The sequence below is a fragment of the Pistacia vera genome, unplaced genomic scaffold (assembly GCF_008641045.1).
Source record: "Pistacia vera cultivar Batoury unplaced genomic scaffold, PisVer_v2 Contig43, whole genome shotgun sequence".
Lineage (NCBI taxonomy): Eukaryota > Viridiplantae > Streptophyta > Magnoliopsida > Sapindales > Anacardiaceae > Pistacia > Pistacia vera.
Window position 1 is genome coordinate 241,818 of NW_022196257.1, and position 18,758 is coordinate 260,575.

The 18,758-nt window shown below is 36.6% G+C and overlaps 1 pseudogene; it reads left to right on the top strand.

Moving 5' to 3' along the window:
* Positions 1–7,394: 7,394 nt before the first annotated feature.
* On the top strand, positions 7,395–18,290 carry LOC116143334 (annotated as a pseudogene).
* The last annotated feature ends 468 nt before the right edge of the window (positions 18,291–18,758 follow it).

Below are 18,758 nucleotides of genomic sequence, written 5' to 3' on the forward strand. Positions count from 1 at the left end.
GTGAGTATAGGACTTTAGTTCCATACCTAAAAGCTCATGGCATCCTTTTTAGACATCCATGTCCTCATACTCATCAACAAAATGGGAGGGTAGAGAGAAAGCATAGGCAAATAGTGGAACAAGGTTTAACTCTTCTTGCTCAAGCATATATGCCTCTTAAATACTGGTGGTATGCTTTCCAAACAGCCACCTACCTTACAAATAGACTTCATACCCCTGTGTTAGACAATATTTCCCCCTTTCAGATGTTATTCAAAGCTGTCCCCAACTACTCTGTTATACGAATTTTTGGCTGTGCTGTTTATCCATTTCTTAGACCCTATAGTAAACACAAATTCAACTTTCATACATCTAAGTGTACTTTTGTAGGTTACAGCCTTAACCACAAAGGATATCAGTGTCTAGCACCTTCTGGTAGAATATACATTTGCCAAAGTGTCACTTTTGATGAATCAGAATTTCATTTCAAGTCTTATACTGAATCAACACCACTTACATCAAACAATACCATGAATTCAGAGTCTTTTCCTTCTATGTCAAGTCATCCCAGTTGGTCTATTCCTGTCTCTACTCTACAAATTTCATCCCCAGACAATTCAGAATCTACATGTCCTACTACACATGATCAATTAAAAACATCAATTCAGGCACCTAACACAGTGCCATCCATAGAGTCAGTTCCTTCAGTAGTAGGTTCCTTAGATTCAGACCCTGATCAGTGCACCTCTACATTAGCTTTCAGCCCTAAAGTTTCTACTAAATCCTTGCCTACATCATATGAATTCTTGTCTTCACCATCAGCACCCACTGACACTACACAATCTGCTCCATATGATACTGATCAATCCTCTAATACCAGAACCTTTGCTGATCTTGTAATCTCAGTTTTCTCCAACTCAGATTCTCCCAAATCTTGGCTGTCACCTGTTACAATTTCCTCTCAAACCTCTTATGATACTATCCCTCTTACAGTTCAGCTGCCTCTAACTGAACCCTTTATTCCTTCTGCCATTAATACTCACCCTATGGTTACTAAAGCCAAAGCCAAGGCCCATAACACTGCCCTTCTTTCCACTTCTGCACTTGATACTAAGGAACCAGTATCTGTAACTGAAGCACTTACACATCCTGCTTGGAAGGCTGTTATGCAGTCAGAATATGATGCTTTGTTGTCTAATAAAACCTGGGAACTTGTTCCTACCTCATCCGAGATACAACCAGTTGGGTGTAAGTGGGTTTTTAAAATCAAAACCAATCCTGATGGCTCTATTCAGCGGTTTAAGGCCGGATTGGTGGCTAAAGGATTCCAGCAGACCCCTGGTATTGATTATCTTGAAACTTTCAGTCCTGTGGTGAAGTCTCCCACTGTTAGAGTTATACTGAGTTTGGCTATGAGTTATGGCTGGGATATACAACAAGTGGACATTAATAATGCCTTCTTGAATGGTGACCTTACCGAAAAAGTTTATATGGTCCAGCCTGAGGGTTTTGTGAGTCCTCATCATCCTCATCATGTATGTCGGCTTACCAAGGCTTTGTATGGTCTCAAACAGGCACCAAGGGCCTGGTTTGATAAATTAAAGAAAGCCTTTCTTGGTTGGGGCTTCAGTCATTCCTTGGCAGATCCGAGTCTGTTTATTTACAAAAAGGATGAGAAGATAATGTATGTATTGGTGTATGTTGATGACATATTACTCACCAGCAATGATTTCAGCTTAGTTCAGCAAACTGTCACTGATCTAAATAATCAATTTGCTTTAAAAGCATTAGGTTCACTCAAATACTTTCTAGGTTTTGACGTGACAAGAAGAAAGTCAGGTCTTCATATGACACAGGAGAAATATGCCAAAGACTTGCTGATTAAAAGTAACATGCTTGACAGTAAACCTTGCTCAACTCCAATGACAATTAGGACCAAACTTACCCTTGAAGATAGTGAACCATTTAAAAATTCAGCCCTCTATAGGAGTACAGTTGGTGCATTACAGTAATTGACACTATCTAGACTAGATATTTCTTATGTTGTGAATAAGTTGAGTCAATTCTTGAAAGCCCCCACTCAGCTACATTGGCAAGCTTGTAAACGATTGCTTAGATATCTCAAGGGAACTTCAGATTATGGTCTTCAGTTTAGCCCCAGTCATAGACCTAATTTGACATGCTATACAGATGCGGATTGGGCTAATAGTATTCAGGACAGGAGATCAACCAATGGATGTTGTGTTTTTCTGGGAAACAATCTGATATAGTGGTATTCAAGGAAGCAGAAGGTTATGGCTTTATCATCCACAGAAGCAGAGTATAGGGCTCTTGCACAAGGGTCAACTGAACTTGCTTGGTTTAGCAGCCTATTTTCTGAAATTGGTCTCATTCTTCCTGAAGTTCCTATCCTCTGGTGTGATAATCAAAGTGCAGGGTCTCCTGCCTGTAATCTAGTTTTTCATGGAAGAACTAAGCACATTGAGTTGGATGCACATTATGTGCGAGAACAAGTCACAAATAATAGACTTAAAGTGCAATATGTTCCCACTGAGTATCAGAAGGCTGACATTTTCACCAAAGCACTTTCACTGTCTAGATTTGCAATCCTGCGAGAGAAACTGACTATTACATCATCTGCTGAAGTTTGTAAAGCTACATAGGTTATTTGATGACTGCTTGCTGGAAATTTGATTGGTGATAATCTGAAGTTTAGTTGGTTTTTTATGGTTGTTTGTTGGAAAAATTTGATTGGTGATAATCTGAAGTTTAGTTGGTTTTTGATGGTTGTTTGCTAAAAAAATTTGATTGGTGATCATCTGAAGTTTAGTTGGTTTTTGATGGTTGTTTGCCGGAAATTTGATGAAGTTTTTGGTTGGCTGCTGTTTTGGCTGGAAAATGATGCAACATGGTTAGTCAGGTGATACTTGATTGTTTGAAAGGTGACTCAGACTTCAGTAACTGGAAATGTGGAACTGGTTCATTGTTAGATTACTGGAATTGTGAGTTGGTTCAGTTTTAGATTACTGGAATTGTGAGTTTCTGCTTTAGGTTCTGTGACTAGAGTTACATGTGCTGTCAAGCTGTATCACTTGAGGAAGTTCAGCTTGCGGGAAGATGTTAGGATTTAGTTTTGGACTTGTTGAACCTAGCTGACTATGGCTGACTAAAACTCACAAGAGGATTTGTTTACGGAAGGATGTTAGGATAGACTGAAAATGAGCTAGGCTTATTTTACTCATTCAGCTCATGCAGGTCGTGCTCATGCAGTTCGTTTAAATAAAACTCATGCAGTTTGTGCTCATGCAGTTCGGTTTAAGTAAAGCTCATGCAGTTCGTTTAAGTAAAGCTCATGCAGTTTGTTTTAAGTAAAGTTCATGTAGCTCGTTTTAAGTAAAAACAGAGTGTTTTACTCTGCTGATTTACCGTGTAAACTTTGACTTTTACTTTGTTCACTGTTCACCCTATATAAGTGAACTCATGTAAAATATATCAGTAAGAAAAGAGTAAAGTTTTAGCTCACACGTTTTTCACTCTACTTTGATTTTTCTGCTAAGTTTCTTTTTCTGCAATTCTACTTTCGCAACTTGAGATGGTTTGTAGCCCTCCTATCGTAAACACTTCCCATACATCTACCCTATACACATACCTCAAACACACTCCATTAACTTCATCTACTCCTCTTACAAAAAAATAATAATAATAAAAATCCCAAAAATTATGCAGCCTCGTGCAACTTGCATGCCATTGGAAAATTATAATGTGCACCCAGTTTCTGCCATCTATCAAGACAGTCCTTTTCTAGTTTTTGTTACTCTTCATTCCTTCTAAGTTTCAATTACTTTCAGTTTGGTCCTTTTATTTGTGCTTTTGAAAAGAGAGAGAGAGAGAGAGAGAGAAAGAATTCAAGAACCCTTCAATATGTTAGATGATCTACGCCAACAATGTTGTCACTTTCCAACTTACAATGGACATTCTCATGGTGAAGCTTTTCTTGATTGGACTAAGTCATTGAAGATTTTCTAATTGATGTGGATGTTCTAGCATGGAAACATATTAAGGTTGTTGGTTATCTATTAGAAGGGTATGGCTTTATAATGGTAGAACAATTAGAAGTTTGCAGAATGTAGGTTTGATAAACTACATCAAATATCATGATACGAGATAAAATATGCTTTGAGAGAACGATTTCTTTCTTCTAGAAAATCAAAGGGATAATCAACAATGTGACAATAGTTTTCAAGTGGAGCTTCCATCCTTTAATGAGCAATTGGAAATTGAAGAATTCCTTGATTGGGAAAGTGCCATGGAAAAATACTTCAAATGGTTTGATGTTGAAGAAAATAGGAAAGTGAAGCTGGTAGCTTACAAGTTAAAATGAGGCACTTCTACTTGGTTAGATCAACTGCAATCATCACGAATTCGCCGGGGAAATAGGAATTACAAACATAGCGTTGTGTGAAGAAGCTTATGAGGGAATGATTTCTTCCTCTTGATTATGAGCAGGTTTTATACCATCAGTTCCATAATTACAGAAAAGAAACCAAAACTGTGTCTCAGTATGCTGCTAAATTTCAACATCTTAAGTCTCGCATTGGTTTATATGAGATAGAAGATCATCAAGTATCTAGATTTCTTTGGGGTTTGCATACTAACATCCAAGATCAAGTTGTTTTGCAGCAATTCATAAAGTATCTGCAGCTACTTAATTAGCCACAAGAGTTGAAATACAACTTGCTAGAAGACAATTTAAAGATTAATCCCCACAAGAATCAATTGATTTAGATCCTTCTTAAGAAGATGAGATAAGCAAAGGCAAAGCTCCAATGAAGACAATTGAAGTGGTTCCAAACCCTCATCTCACTCAACCAAAGGGTCCATTTACTTCAACTGCCAACAATGCTTATGCCCCCTCCTCGATGTGACAAGTGCTACCATGGTCATGAAATAAGTCATCATTCCAATCAATGTCCTCAACACAAAAGTGTTAATTTCATTAATTGCGAGAAAGTTAAAGACCATAAGACGTCTAAGGATGAAAAATAAGGATGAAGGAGAGATAGTATATGCGTATGAAAGTGTCCCAATGTCCTTGATGGCTGAATGTGTTTTGTTCTCATTCAACCAAAGGGTCCATTTACTTCAACTGCCAACAATGCTTATGCCCCTCCTCGAGGTGACAAGTGCTACCATGGCCGTGAAACAGGTCATCATTCCAATCAATGTCCTCAACACAAAAGTGTTAATTTCATCAATTGCGAGAAAGTTGAAGACCATAAGACGTCTAAGGATGATTCTAAAAATAAGGATGAAGGCAAGATAGTATATGCACATGAAAGTGTCCCAATGTCCTTGATGGTTGAATGTGTTTTGTTCTCACCCCAAGAAAAGGAAGAAGCTCAAAGACATAAAATCTTCAAATCTTGATACACAATCAAGAAATGAGTTTGTGATCTAATCATCAATATTGGGAGTAACGAGAACTACATTTCCAAGGTTATGGTTGATGAATTGCAATTAGAATCACATATACATCCTACTCCTTATGACATTGGTTGGCTTAAAAAAGATGGTAAAATCAAAATGAAGGTAACTAAGCAATGTCGGGTTCCTTTTTCAATTGGGAAGATTTATAAGAATGAGATTATTTGTGATGTGGTTGAGATGGATGCTTGTCACATGTTACTTGGAAGACCTTGGCATTATGACTTGGATGTGGAATATCATGGGAGAAATAATACTTATACCTTGAATCTCATTCTAAGGATTTGATTTCGCTAGACAGCCTACCAACTAGAAGGGTTGCTATTTTTAATGTTTTGGTATATTTAATCCTTTAATCTCATTCTAAGGATAGAAACTAAAAAATTGAAGAGGTACTTATCTTGTTTCTTTGCCATAAATTATATTATCTGCATACCTTGATTAAGTTCATTAAAAATATTTTGAGCAATTTTAAAAGCTTTGTGAAAGTGAATGATATTGAGGAAAAAAATTTATCATCTTCGTCCGTGTAAATAATAGTTTATATTAGAATTGATATTTGATAATCCAATTTAACAGAATTTAAGTGAAAATCCAAAGTTTTAGAATTAATAATTGATTTAACAATAGAATTTGAAAAAGAAATCCCAAGTTTGATGGAAGAATTCATTTCATATTCTTCAATTCCAAGCCTAGAACATGATGGAGACTTGTGAAAAAAAGAAGGTGGGTGTAACCGTGTAGGTTAACAATAAAGTGAAAGATTTTATCTTATTATTTTACAAACTATTTTTATTATAATTATGTCCCTTCAACGGGGGCTAAAGATCACTTCTCCTTTCTGTATCATGTTTAATTAACCTTGAAACCTTTCTCTGCCAAACCCAACTCACACCTTGCTGGGCTTGGCCTTAAGCCTAGGCACGTAGCCACAAACACAATTATGGGCTCAATTGAACCACTTAACTTTTAGAAAAAATCAAAACAGTCTTTATATATTATGGAATTTAATTTTGACCCCAGAGAATTTTGAATTAATTAACATTTTTTTACCTTTTCTCTCTTTTTCATTTCCTCTCCATCTCTCTCATACTTTCTTCTTCTTTTAATTGGATTACTCAAAAAATACAAGATAAGATGATGCTCATTGTTCTTTATTTTGCTTAAAAATCTTTTTTTTTTTTTTTTTTTTTTTAACTTTCTTAATTGATTAAAGATTATGAGTTATGGGTTTTGTTGAATTTAGTAAATGGGTTTGAAATTGAAAATTAAATTCTAGGTTTTGATGGGGGTTTGATTTAATCCTGTTATGTTTAGATGTGGGTTAATTAATTATGTTTTAAATTGGGTTGATAAATTTTGGTTAGTTATTAAGTTAATTTTGAATGAGTTTAAAGAATTGATGAAACCTATAGTTGTAGAGATTCGGGGATTTGGTTTAATTTTGATTATTAGTTAATTGCTTGATATTAGAGTTAGATTTAAGAGTTTTCATTGGTTTATGAGTTGAATTTTATTGGGTTAGTAGAATTTTTTTATAAAGAGTTTGGTGGCTTTTTTTTTTTTTTTTTTTTTTTCTTGCTTTCTTAATTGATGAAAGATCATGAATATGTTTTTGTTGATGAGTTTAATAAAAATGGGTTTGAAATTGTAAGATTAAATTCCTAGATGTTGAAAAGCCTAATTTATAAGATTTGAGATTTTAATATATATTTTATTGTAAATTTATCAACTTAGATGTTTTGAACCTACTCACTCAAAATCTTGGCTATGTCCCTATTAAGCCCATCCATGATATGAACCATGATGCTGCTCGTTCCTCCGTGCTGGAATAGCGGAGTGTTGTTATACTTGATTCCTTAATTTTCCAGAATGAATAGTAATAAAAGGAATGAAACATCTTCAAAATGGAAAGGAAACATTGATTGGAAATGAAAAAGGAAGCGGTAGGATTGGCAAAAGTGAGCACAACAGCTACAATTGTGGTGGTAGTAGCAGTTCTAAGGCAATGGAAACGAAGAAAGGAGCGATAGTGTAACCAAACTCAAAGAATTATACGCAAATTTGCCAAGGAATGCGCCACTCCTGTCTCCAAACTATGGCAGATAGCAGACGCCTTGGTGTCTGATATGCATGCTTCATTGGCATCAAATCACTCTAAATCCACCCTTAATATGCTTGTTGCTTACGTTGATTCACTTCCCAACGGGGTCCCTATCTCTGCACATGCAAAACACCATTTCTTGTCATGCCATTTAACTTTATTTTATATAATTTTATGACAGGGATGAGAAGGTATTATCTTGGATTATTATATTATAGTTATTGTATTGAATTGAATTGTAATTACAGTTAGTTAGTGGTTAACCATTGTAGTTAGATAGCAAGTTAGTTAGTTTAACTGTGGTTAACTTGACCATAGTTACCGGGTTTGTATAAAAGTGTAATAAGTGCATTTTGTATCTTCTTCTTCTTAAGCTTGTGAGCTGAAGTAATAAAAGTTTGTTCTTTGTTTTACTCTGCATCAAAATCAAACATGGTATCAGAGCAGTATTCTAAACTGCTAAATCAATCCAATTGAGAGAGTCAGCTCAAATCTGAATTGGTGCTCTTCTTGATCTTGATTTCTTTCTTCAATTCATCAATTTCATCCAATTTTAGCAAAGACATAGACTGAGATATAAGAATGTCAAATGTCACCGATTATGGATCTCTTCTCTACATTCATCCATCAGACACTCCTGGTTCAATCTTGGTCTCGAAACAGCTCACTAGAACAAAGAATTATGGAATATGGAGTCGTGCCATGACAGTTTCTTGAGAGCAAAAAATAAGCTAGGGTTTGTCAATGGATCTTGTGAGAAGTCTGTAATAGCCGCTTTCTACTCAAATACTCATAAAACATCTACATAATAAAATACATATAAAGTAGTATAAAAAGTTGGGCCCAAATTTTTCTTTTATTAAATATATACATTCTTTATACAAAAAGTTGTATCATGTACAAAACATCAAAACAAGGTGGACAGTGTAGCCATATCTCTTCACTTGCCGACGTCCTTCCGACTGTATCCTCACCTAGGTCCTGCAAAACATAGAAAACAGTGGGGTGAGCACAACTAATGCTCAGTAAGTAAATCCTCTACTCATCTATCCCCGTAACTCTTTCTCTCTAATTCTTTCCTTACAATTCTCATTTACTCTCTATTTATACTTCCCTCTCTACTTTCTCTTTCTCATAACTCTTTTCTACTAACTCTCTTTAGTAGTCACGACCTCATCTTACCGGAGGCACGGCTGGGACTCGCTCCCACTCTATGTGATTTCTACTCATACTAGCCGATCGGACTCGGTTATGCATGGATTCGGAACCCTTGGCCATGTGAGTGTATATTCGGGTACTCTCGGGTACTCTCGGGTATAGCCCTCATCCGCATGCACTCTCATGGGCTACACCACTTGTCTCTCTCTCATACTCATGTCGCTCTCTCAATGCGGCGTACATGCGGGAAACTCTACCCCTTACTCACAGGTTCCCCATCGCACAACCTACTCTATTCTCTTTTCTCTTCGTTCTCTAGTGCTCATTCTCTCTTTCTCTTTACTCTTAAGGTAGCTTATACTCAAATTCTCTACTATGTCTCAAGCTACTTCTTAAGTACATAAGAAAAATGCGTATGGACAGCTCATGCTCACTAATGCACTTATGAAATGTCAAATGCAATATTGCATCAAAACAGTCATTCTGCACAGGTTGCACTAAAAAGGGCATAACTTGCGTTATACACATCGGATTGCTACGGTTTTGGTCTGTTTTAAAGCTTAAAAACAGGGCTACAACTTTGATGTTTTGGTCTCAGCCCAGTTCAATCCGTAAGATTTTCAAAATTTTCTTAGAAAGTCACTGCTGTTACAGGGCAGATTTCACTTAGGCATTTCCTCAAACAACTCATGTGCATACCAAAGCTCTACTTATCTATAACTCTACTCTTCTCTTTAATCATCCAAAATGGGAGGAAAACTCCCTCATACACTCTAATTTCCTGTCAAGGAAAAACACTCCCATAGGGTTTGCTCAAAACTCCCTCCAACTTCAATCAAACTCAACTCATCATCATGCAATCATAACACTTCTCATAACTCAATTAAATTCATATCAACATAGATAAATATTCATAACATCTCAATTTCTCAGCAACCATAATACATACATATACATACACAATCTCTACTCAAATAAATTCTTAAATCTCAATTTAGTTTGGATTTACTTACCTTGTGAGGAAATAACTTCTCTAACACTTTTCCTTTCCTTTGGTAGCTTGATTTCTCTCTACAACTTTAAACAACAACAACATAAGACTTTAACCAAAACATACTAAAACTCTCATCTAAAGCAAGAATCCTTACCTTAGGATGCTTTAGATTAAAAATCTACTAAAAACTACTCAAAAAGTCCATAGAAATCCTTGGAAGATTGAAGGAAATTTGAGAGGAAAATAGAGAATGGAAGAGGCGGTGGAATGGATGAAATGAAGGTTTTCTCTACACTTAATCCTTTTTAGCTCATATAATATCCATCATTTCCCATTTTGCCCTTGCTCTTCCTTGGAAATTCCATCCATATCCTTTGATTCTTTGCAAATACACCCTTATTACCAACACATTCTCTAGTTAATTTCCTTACATTTTACTCCCCACTATTCCTACTAATTAGGGGTAGAATGGTCATTATGCCCCAAAGGAAGAATTCTCTAGAAAACTCAAGAAACTTTTTGTTAGGCTCTTTGCCGCGGCGAAGAACATTCCGTCGCCCCGGCGAAACACGGCAGAACCTACCCGTGGGTGCAACACCTCATCGCTGAGGCGAAGATTCTCCTTCGCCCCGGCAAAGATTGGATTTCCAAAATTCACCAAATCTCAACCAAAACCAAGACAAACACTTAACCAATACAACATACCAACTCAATTGAAACTGAATCAATGAACTTTTAAGTAATATAGCAAATCTTAAGTACATACCTCAAGCGGGGCGTTACAAAGTCCAAGTTTAATCAATCTTTGCATACTCAATGGGAGCATTGTAACTCCTTAGTTCTTGCATGGATCTTCAATACTGTGTCGAAGTAAATCTTTAACAGTATTGTCTATTTAACTAGTGCTCATCAAGTCTGGAAGGACTTGCAAGAGCAATACAACAATATAAATGGAACAAGAGTGTTTGGGATTCATAGAGAGATAGTCAATCTGGTGCAAGGAGCAAACTCAGTTGCTACTTATTATAACAAACTCAAGACTCTATGGCATGAATTGAGTTTGTTGGTGAGTTTACCGCCACCAAATAGTGACTCGGCCAAAGCTTATTTAGCTCACCCAAATTAGCAGAAACTACTGCAATTTCTGATAGGACTCAATGATTCTTATGCAATGGTCTGAAGTCAAATATTGTTAATGGTCCCTTTGCCATCTATGAAGCAAGCTTACTTTATAGTAAGCTAGGATGAGAGTCAAAAGGTGTTAACAAGACACAATCAGGCTACTGAAGTTACTACGACAGTGTATTCACAAGGCAACCAAAGAAATTCAAGCCAAAATTCAAAGTATAAGGGGAAGAAACCTTACATCGAATGTGATTACTGCCATACACCCAGACACAAGAGAGATACCTACTATAAACTTCATGGCTACCCAGCTGACTTTCAATTTACCAAGGGGAAATCTGGAATGAAAGCTAAAGTCAATCAAGCTCAACCAAGTTAGGAGCAAGAATCACAATCGCAATTGTTGAATATTGAAGCTGCTATTGACAGTGTTAAAGAAGGAGCTAACCTAGGAAATGTACTAACTTCATAACAGTGTGCTCAACTGCTGCAACTGCTGGGAAAGGAGAATTTAACAGCACCTTCATCTAACTTGGCAGGTAAAACCATCTCATTATGTTCTTGTCTTGATAATGCTAGTAATTAGATACTAGATTCAGGGGCCACAGATCATATGACCCATGACTTCTGCAATTTTGAATCTGCCATAGCTAGCCAATCATCCATTAATAGCTTTGTAGGCCTTCCAAATGGTACTAAAACCTCAATTAGGAATGTTGGTTTTGTGCGATTACAAGAAGACTTGTTGCTTGAGAAAGTTCTATATTTGCCTGATTTCAAATACAATTTGTTGTCAGTATCTAAATTGACTTCTTCTAGTTAGTGTTCTATCCATTTTATCCAGATTTTTGCATTGTCCAGGATCTATGGAGTGGCAAACTGAGGGGGATTGGTAAGCTATGCCAAGGGTTGTATCATTTTATCCCTATCTCCAAAATAAAGAGGTGTTTACCTGATATTGTTTTAGCTTTAAGGAAAGCATTAGGCATATGTGAATCTGATTATAATAAGGGGATAGTTTGCAATTCTACTAATTCTATTGGTACTACTATTGGTTCATCAATAAAACAGTCTTTGCATACTAAGGATGTTGTACTTTGGCATAGAAGATTGGGGCATGCACCATTACCAGTTTTACAAACTTTAAATCATGGAATTTCAGGTCAAGATAAGTTCCATTGTGAAGCTTGTCCCTTAGCCAAACAAACTCGATTACCCTTTACCCCAAGTGAGACAACCACATCAAATGTATTTGATTTATTGCATTTAGATGTTTGGGGTCCTTACAAGGTACCAACACAGGGTAATGCAAGGTATTTCCTTACCGTTATAGATGATTATACTACGACAACATGGTTGTTTCTTATGCAGTTTAAAGCTGGTGTGTATCAAACTTTGAAGAATTTTCTGATTATGGTGCGAAATCAATATAACCCCTAAGTGTATTAGAGCAGACAATGGGTCAAAATTCTTTAATCAACATTGCCATGAGTTTTTGTCTAGCTTAGGAATAGTACATCAGAGTACTTGTGTCTACACCCCACTGCAAAATGGAGTAGTAGAGCGAAAGCATAGACACATCTCTAACATTGCTAAAGCCTTCAAGTTTTAATCTCAACTTCCAGATTTTTTTATGGGGATATGCAGTAAAAGTAGCAGTCTATATTATCAATAGATTGCCTACCAAGGTTTTGCATGGTCTTTCACTTTCTGAAAAGTTCTATGGTCATCAACCTAAGTTAGATCATTTGAGAGTTTTGGGTGCTTGGCATATGCTACAAATTTAACCTTTCAAGATAAATTTGCACCAAGGTCCATCCCCTGTGTTTTCCTTGGTTATTCAACTTCTAAGAAATGGTATATACTATATGATTTACAGTCCAAGACAGTAAATGTCAGTCGAGATGTTGTATTCCATGAACAAATTTTTCCTTTCCTTATGCATCAGTCCACTAAACCACCTTTTCTTCTTGAAAATTTTATGGAAGAAGAGTTAGTTTATCCATCCTCTAATTCCGATACTCTTCATGAGACAGAACCTGCTATGTCTAGTCCTTCAGCTTTTGTTTTACCTTCGGCTGTACCTATTGCATCTTCACTTTCACACAATCAACTTAGAAAATCAAGTAGAACCACTCAACCACCTATTTGGACCACAAATTTTGTGTGTCCTACTCTGCCACAATCCAATCTGATCTCTATTGACAAATACCCCATCCATAACTACATAGCCTATAATCACCTTTCCTTAGCTTACCAAAAATGTGTGTCCAACATATCTACCCTTACTGAACCTAATTCTTTCACCCAAGCATCCAAGGATCCCAATTGGGTTGCAACTATACAACAAGAGATTCAAGCCTTGAAAAGAAATGGGACATGGTCTTTGGTTCCTCTTCCTCCAAGTAAAGTTCCAATAGGGTGTAAATGGGTATATAAACTCAAGTATAAAGCCGATGAGACTTTAGAGAGATATAAGGCCAGATTAGTGGCCAAAGGATTTACACAAAGGGTCGACATAGAGTATGAGGAGACGTTTCTCCTATGGTGAAAATGGTGACAGTAAGATTGGTATTGGCTATTGCATCTTCGAAAGCTTGGCCTCTCTTTCATTTAGATGTTGATAATGACTTTTTGCAAGGGGATCTTCAAGAAGAGATACACATGCATCTGCCATAAGGTTTTTCCAATCCATATGATCAGCCTTTAGTTTGTATATTACACGAGTCACTTTATGGCTTAAAGCAAGCCTCTCGGGCATGGAACACTAAACTCACCATTGCCTTGTTGACAAGAGGTTTTCAATAGTCCCCTTCAGGCCATTCTTTTTTCTTTAGGAAGCATCATGGTCATATTGTTATACTTCTTGTATATGTTGATGATTTGGTGATTACAGGCAGTGATAATTCCATGATTCAGGCTACTAAAAATCTCTTGCATTCTCATTTTAAGCTCAAGGACTTAGGATCTCTTAGATATTTCTTGGGCTTTGAGGTGGCTCACTCTTCCATAGTTATAACTCTTTGTCAAAGGAAATACGCTTTGGAGTTGATAGTTGTATCTGGTCTAGCTACTGCCAAGCCCACTTTGGTTCCACTTGATCCTAAATTGAAGCTTACTAATGTGAAATATGATCAAGCTTTTTCTGGACAACCTGATCCTATCTTGAGTGATCCATCGGTATATCAAAAATTGATTGGTAAATTGATATATTTGTGCCTCACCAGACCTAATTTGAGTTTTACAGTGAATTTGCTCAGTCAATTTATGCATAAGCCCAAACAATCACATCTCAACACTGCCCTCAAGATTGTTCGATGTGTGAAAGGCTCTCCTGGTTTAGGTTTGTTTTTCCCAACTAATGGCACACTACAGTTACAAGCTTTTTGCGACTCTGATTGGGCCTCCTGCCTCATGACCCACAAGTCAGTAACAGGACTCTATATTTTTATGGGCAACTCCTTGCTATCTTGGAAATCTAAGAGACAAGTCACAGTGTCTAGATCCTCATCAGAAGCTGAATATCATGGTATGGCCTCCACGATTTGTGAACTTATTTGGTTGTCTTAATTACTCACTGATCTTGGATTTCCTCTGCAGCTTCCCATTCCTCTTGGATGTGATAATCAATCAGCCATTCACATTGCCTCTAATCCCATTTTCCATGAATGTACGAAGCACGTTGACATTAATTGTCATATTGTTCGTGCAAAGATTAAAGTGGGTTTAGTGCATCCAATCCATCTTCCTACACAAGATCAGCATGCTGATTTGTTTACTAAGGTTGTTCCTACTACTCTTTATCGCCATTTGCTGTCCAAGTTGGGAGTGTTGGATAGTCATCACCCACCAACTTGAGGAGGGGTCTTGGATTATTGTATTATAGTTATTGTATTGAATTGAATGGTAAATATAGTTAGTTAGTAGTTAACTGTTGTAGTTAGATAGAAAGTTAGTTTAAAACTGTTGTAGTTAGATAGCAAGTTAGTTAGTTTAACTGTGGTTAATTTGACCATAGTTACCGGGTTTGTATAAAAGTGTAATAATTGCATTTTGTATCTTTTTCTTCTTACGCTTCTCAGCTGAAGTACTAAAAGTTTGTTCTTCGTTTTACTCTGGATCAAAATCAAATAGATTATACTATGGAATAAATTTGAGAGGAACCAATTCTTTGATCTTGTGTGCAAGACTTGGAGGGAACGATGAGCCTATTTCTGATTTACACAGGGAGGAGATTCACACTCCTTCCAATGTGATGCTTGGAACTTCGCAGGTCTGATTTTAATGGTATATTCTTAAAAATATTGATTACAAAACATATACTGGACATCTTGTCTTGTGTAATTGCTTTTAAATTCTTGTTTACATTTGAAAGATAGTTATTATGTGGTCGGGAATGAAAATTTTGCTGAATTCTTGATGGTCTTCAGGAATTATACGACAACATGGCTGTGGAGATAGAAAAATTAATTTCTGCACATCCGGAGGACGACAATGGCCCAGCAAAAGAGAAGAAATTGGGTTTCATCTTGTCATATCTAGTGGAGCAAGCTGCATCAACCTCTGGGTCTGCCATAAAATGGAAGATTTTTGCGGTTAATGATGCAGTTAAGTTTGCTTATCTTAACTTTAATTTATTGGTAACAGAACACTTGTCATTTTTATTGCTTTAAGGTGGCCTATTTAGAACAACCTAGAGGCGGCCTTCCCTTTGTAGGAAAAGTATATCATCGGTTGTACTACTTGTATATTGATTGGAAACCTAACAAAATTTCAGTTTCCCCTCTAGATTTAAGTAGCATCACTATTAGTTTTGATTCCATATCTAAATACACATTCTTCGCTTTCAATGTGCAAAAAGTCTATGAAAGGCAAGCGTAAATCATGGCCATGCAATTAGAAACCTTTATATTTTCCCACTTGAACTCTATCAATTGTGAAGATCTACTGTCCTCCTAAACTGAAACTTGACATAAGTAATCAGGTTGGGAAAAGCTCGTAGCTGAAGTCAATCAAGCTTTGGAGAAAAATGGTGTGAACATTCGTGTTTATGCATTGGTAATTAACCAACTACTTCTGTCCAATTGATTCTTTTTAACTCCAAATGTTTAATGGTCTGTTATGTCAATAATAACATTGTTCCACATGAAAAATGAGGAATTTTTCTTGCTCATCTTGGCTAAGATCTTAAGCAGGTTGATGATACAATTGGAAATCTAGCTAGAGGTAGATACTATGACAGAGAAACTATGGTTGTTGTTACTGTAGGAATGGGCACAAATGCTGCTTATGTAGAATCACCACAGGCAGTCCCTAAATGGGAAGGTCCATCGCCCAAAGCAGGCGAGATGGTTAGCGATTAATGTAAACTAATTTGTGTCCTTGGTGAACAGTATATTAATCTTTATGTTTAGCATTGCAGGTCATTAGCAAGGAATGGGGAAACTTCAGTTCCTTTCATCTCCCGATAACTGAATATGATGCTTCTTTAGATGCTGGAAGCTCGAATCCTGGTCCCCGGGTAAGGCAGGTTATATATATTTAAAAATTATAATGTCTCTATGGCCATAAGATCAATTCATTTGTTTCTGATCTTTTTTTGTCCCAGATCTTTGAAAAGCTGACTTCAAAAATGTATTTGGGAGAAATTGTGAGAAGAGTCTTACTAAAGATTGCCCAAGAAACTGCCTTATTTGGAGATATTGTACCTCCAAAACTTAGAGTTCCGTTTCAATTAAGGTATCAAAGATTATATAGAAGTAATTGTAATCCTAGTGTATTATATCAGTTGCAACAAAGTAGGCCAATATAGTTGATGCAATGTATTAAATTATTGCTTTAAGTGACAATGAACCTTCATAATATACGATTAATTGAAAATTAAACTTGTCTAATAAGTATGCAATGCAATAGAAATGAGAAAAGAAATCCATTGTTTATAAGTTTTATGATATGTTTTCTCATATAACTCACCTGATATGGCTACCATGCATCAAGACACATCTGAAGATCATGAAGTGGTTGGTGAAAAACTCGAAGAAATTTTTGAGGTAAGGTTTCCTTAACAGTGAACTGATCCATTTATTGTAATTTGAAAATTGAAGAAAGACAGAACAAGAGGAAAGAAAGAAGGGGAGAGAATTTCTTTTATCATTTTCCTTAACGTCACAGGTCATATAGTAGTGAGTCGGCGGTAGCCTCTAGGCTATGTGACCAGCAATCTGCACGGTGAATCCCAGCTTCTGTGATAGATCTTGGTTGGTGCCGGAAAGATGATAAAATAATGGAGACCACGACAAAGCTTGGAAAGGAAGGAGGCTCACTCTTAAACCCTAAGAGCTCTGATACCATATTAAAAATGAGACATTGGAACTACCGTTCAACCAAGTGTTAAGAAATATGGGTTATTTTGTTTTATTGTTTATTAAGGGTAGATCTGTCTTTTCATTATTTCATTTGTTTAGCCTATATATATCTTTGTATTTAGGTTAAATCATACTTTTTGTATTCAATTGAATTGTGTAATATCAATGAAACCCTAGCCTCCTCTTTTTTATTATTATTTCTTTGGATTGTTTAACATGGTATCAAAGCAAAGTTTCATGGGACGAGGCTTAAAATTAAACATAGCTTACGCGGATCCAACTCCGCGGTGAGTTGGCTGGGGGTCTACAGGGGGTAGCACACCCCTGTCGGGGTTTGGGTATTTCGTTGGTATTCGTTCAATTTCGGCAATTTGGTATTTCGTTTTCCTTTCTTTTGCATTCTGGTTTTCTTTGTTTTTTGAATATGGCTACTAAAAGAGACGATTCGCTTCAGTCTGTAAGTGTAAGGTTAGATGACAAGAATTATTCGTATTGGAGTTATGTGATGAGAAATTTTCTTAAGGGTAAAAAGATGTGGGGATATGTTAGTGGAACTTCTGTGAAACCTAAGAATACTGATGAGGGTTATGATGCTTTGATAGATTCCTGGGAAGCAAACAATGCAAAAATTATTACTTGGATTAATAATTCTGTTGGGCATTCCATAGGTACACAGTTAGCGAAGTATGAGACAGCAAAAGAGGTTTGGGATCATCTACAAAGGTTATTTACTCAGTCAAATTTTGCAAAGCAGTATCAATTGGAGAATGACATACGAGCTCTTTAGCAAAAGAATATGAGTGTTCATGAGTTTTATTCTGCTATGACAGATCTTTGGGATCAATTGCCTCTTACAGAATCTGCAGAATTAAAGGCATGTGGTGTCTATATTGCTCATAGGGAGCAGCAACGGTTGGTACAGGTTTTAACAGCACTTTGTAATCATTTTGAAGGACTTAGAGGTTCAATTTTGCATCGTTCTCCAATGCCTTCTATTGACTCAGTTGTCAGTGAGTTATTGGCTGAAGAAATACGTCTTAAGTCTCATTCTGAAAAGGGAATTCTTTCTATTCTATTCTAATCCTTCTGTGTTAGCAGTACCTTCGAAGCCATCTTTAATAATCAAATAACTACACAAGGTTGCCTTCGACAGTGAGTTACTGTAAGCAAAAAGGTCATTGAAGGTCAGTGTCTAAGTTGAGGCGCAGAATCAATCGCAGAGCAATCTCAAGCTTGAAGCCTGGCAACCATCACAATCTATGCTCATAGACCACCTCAGGGTTACAAACCACCACAGTCTAATACTGCAGCAGTAGTTCATCAGGTCCTTTCACCGATCCTAGTACTCTGGCTGACAATTTTAGAAGTTTCTTCCTTACAACCACAAGTATGTCTGTTTCTCTTCGTAGGTTAGTTCCCTCATAGTTCTTCAGGTATGTCACATTCTGTATGGGTTTTGGATTCTGGTGCTTCACATCATATGTCTCAGATTCTTCATCTTTTGCTTCTTGTCTCCTTCGTCTTCTATCCTGTCATGATGTGATGGCAC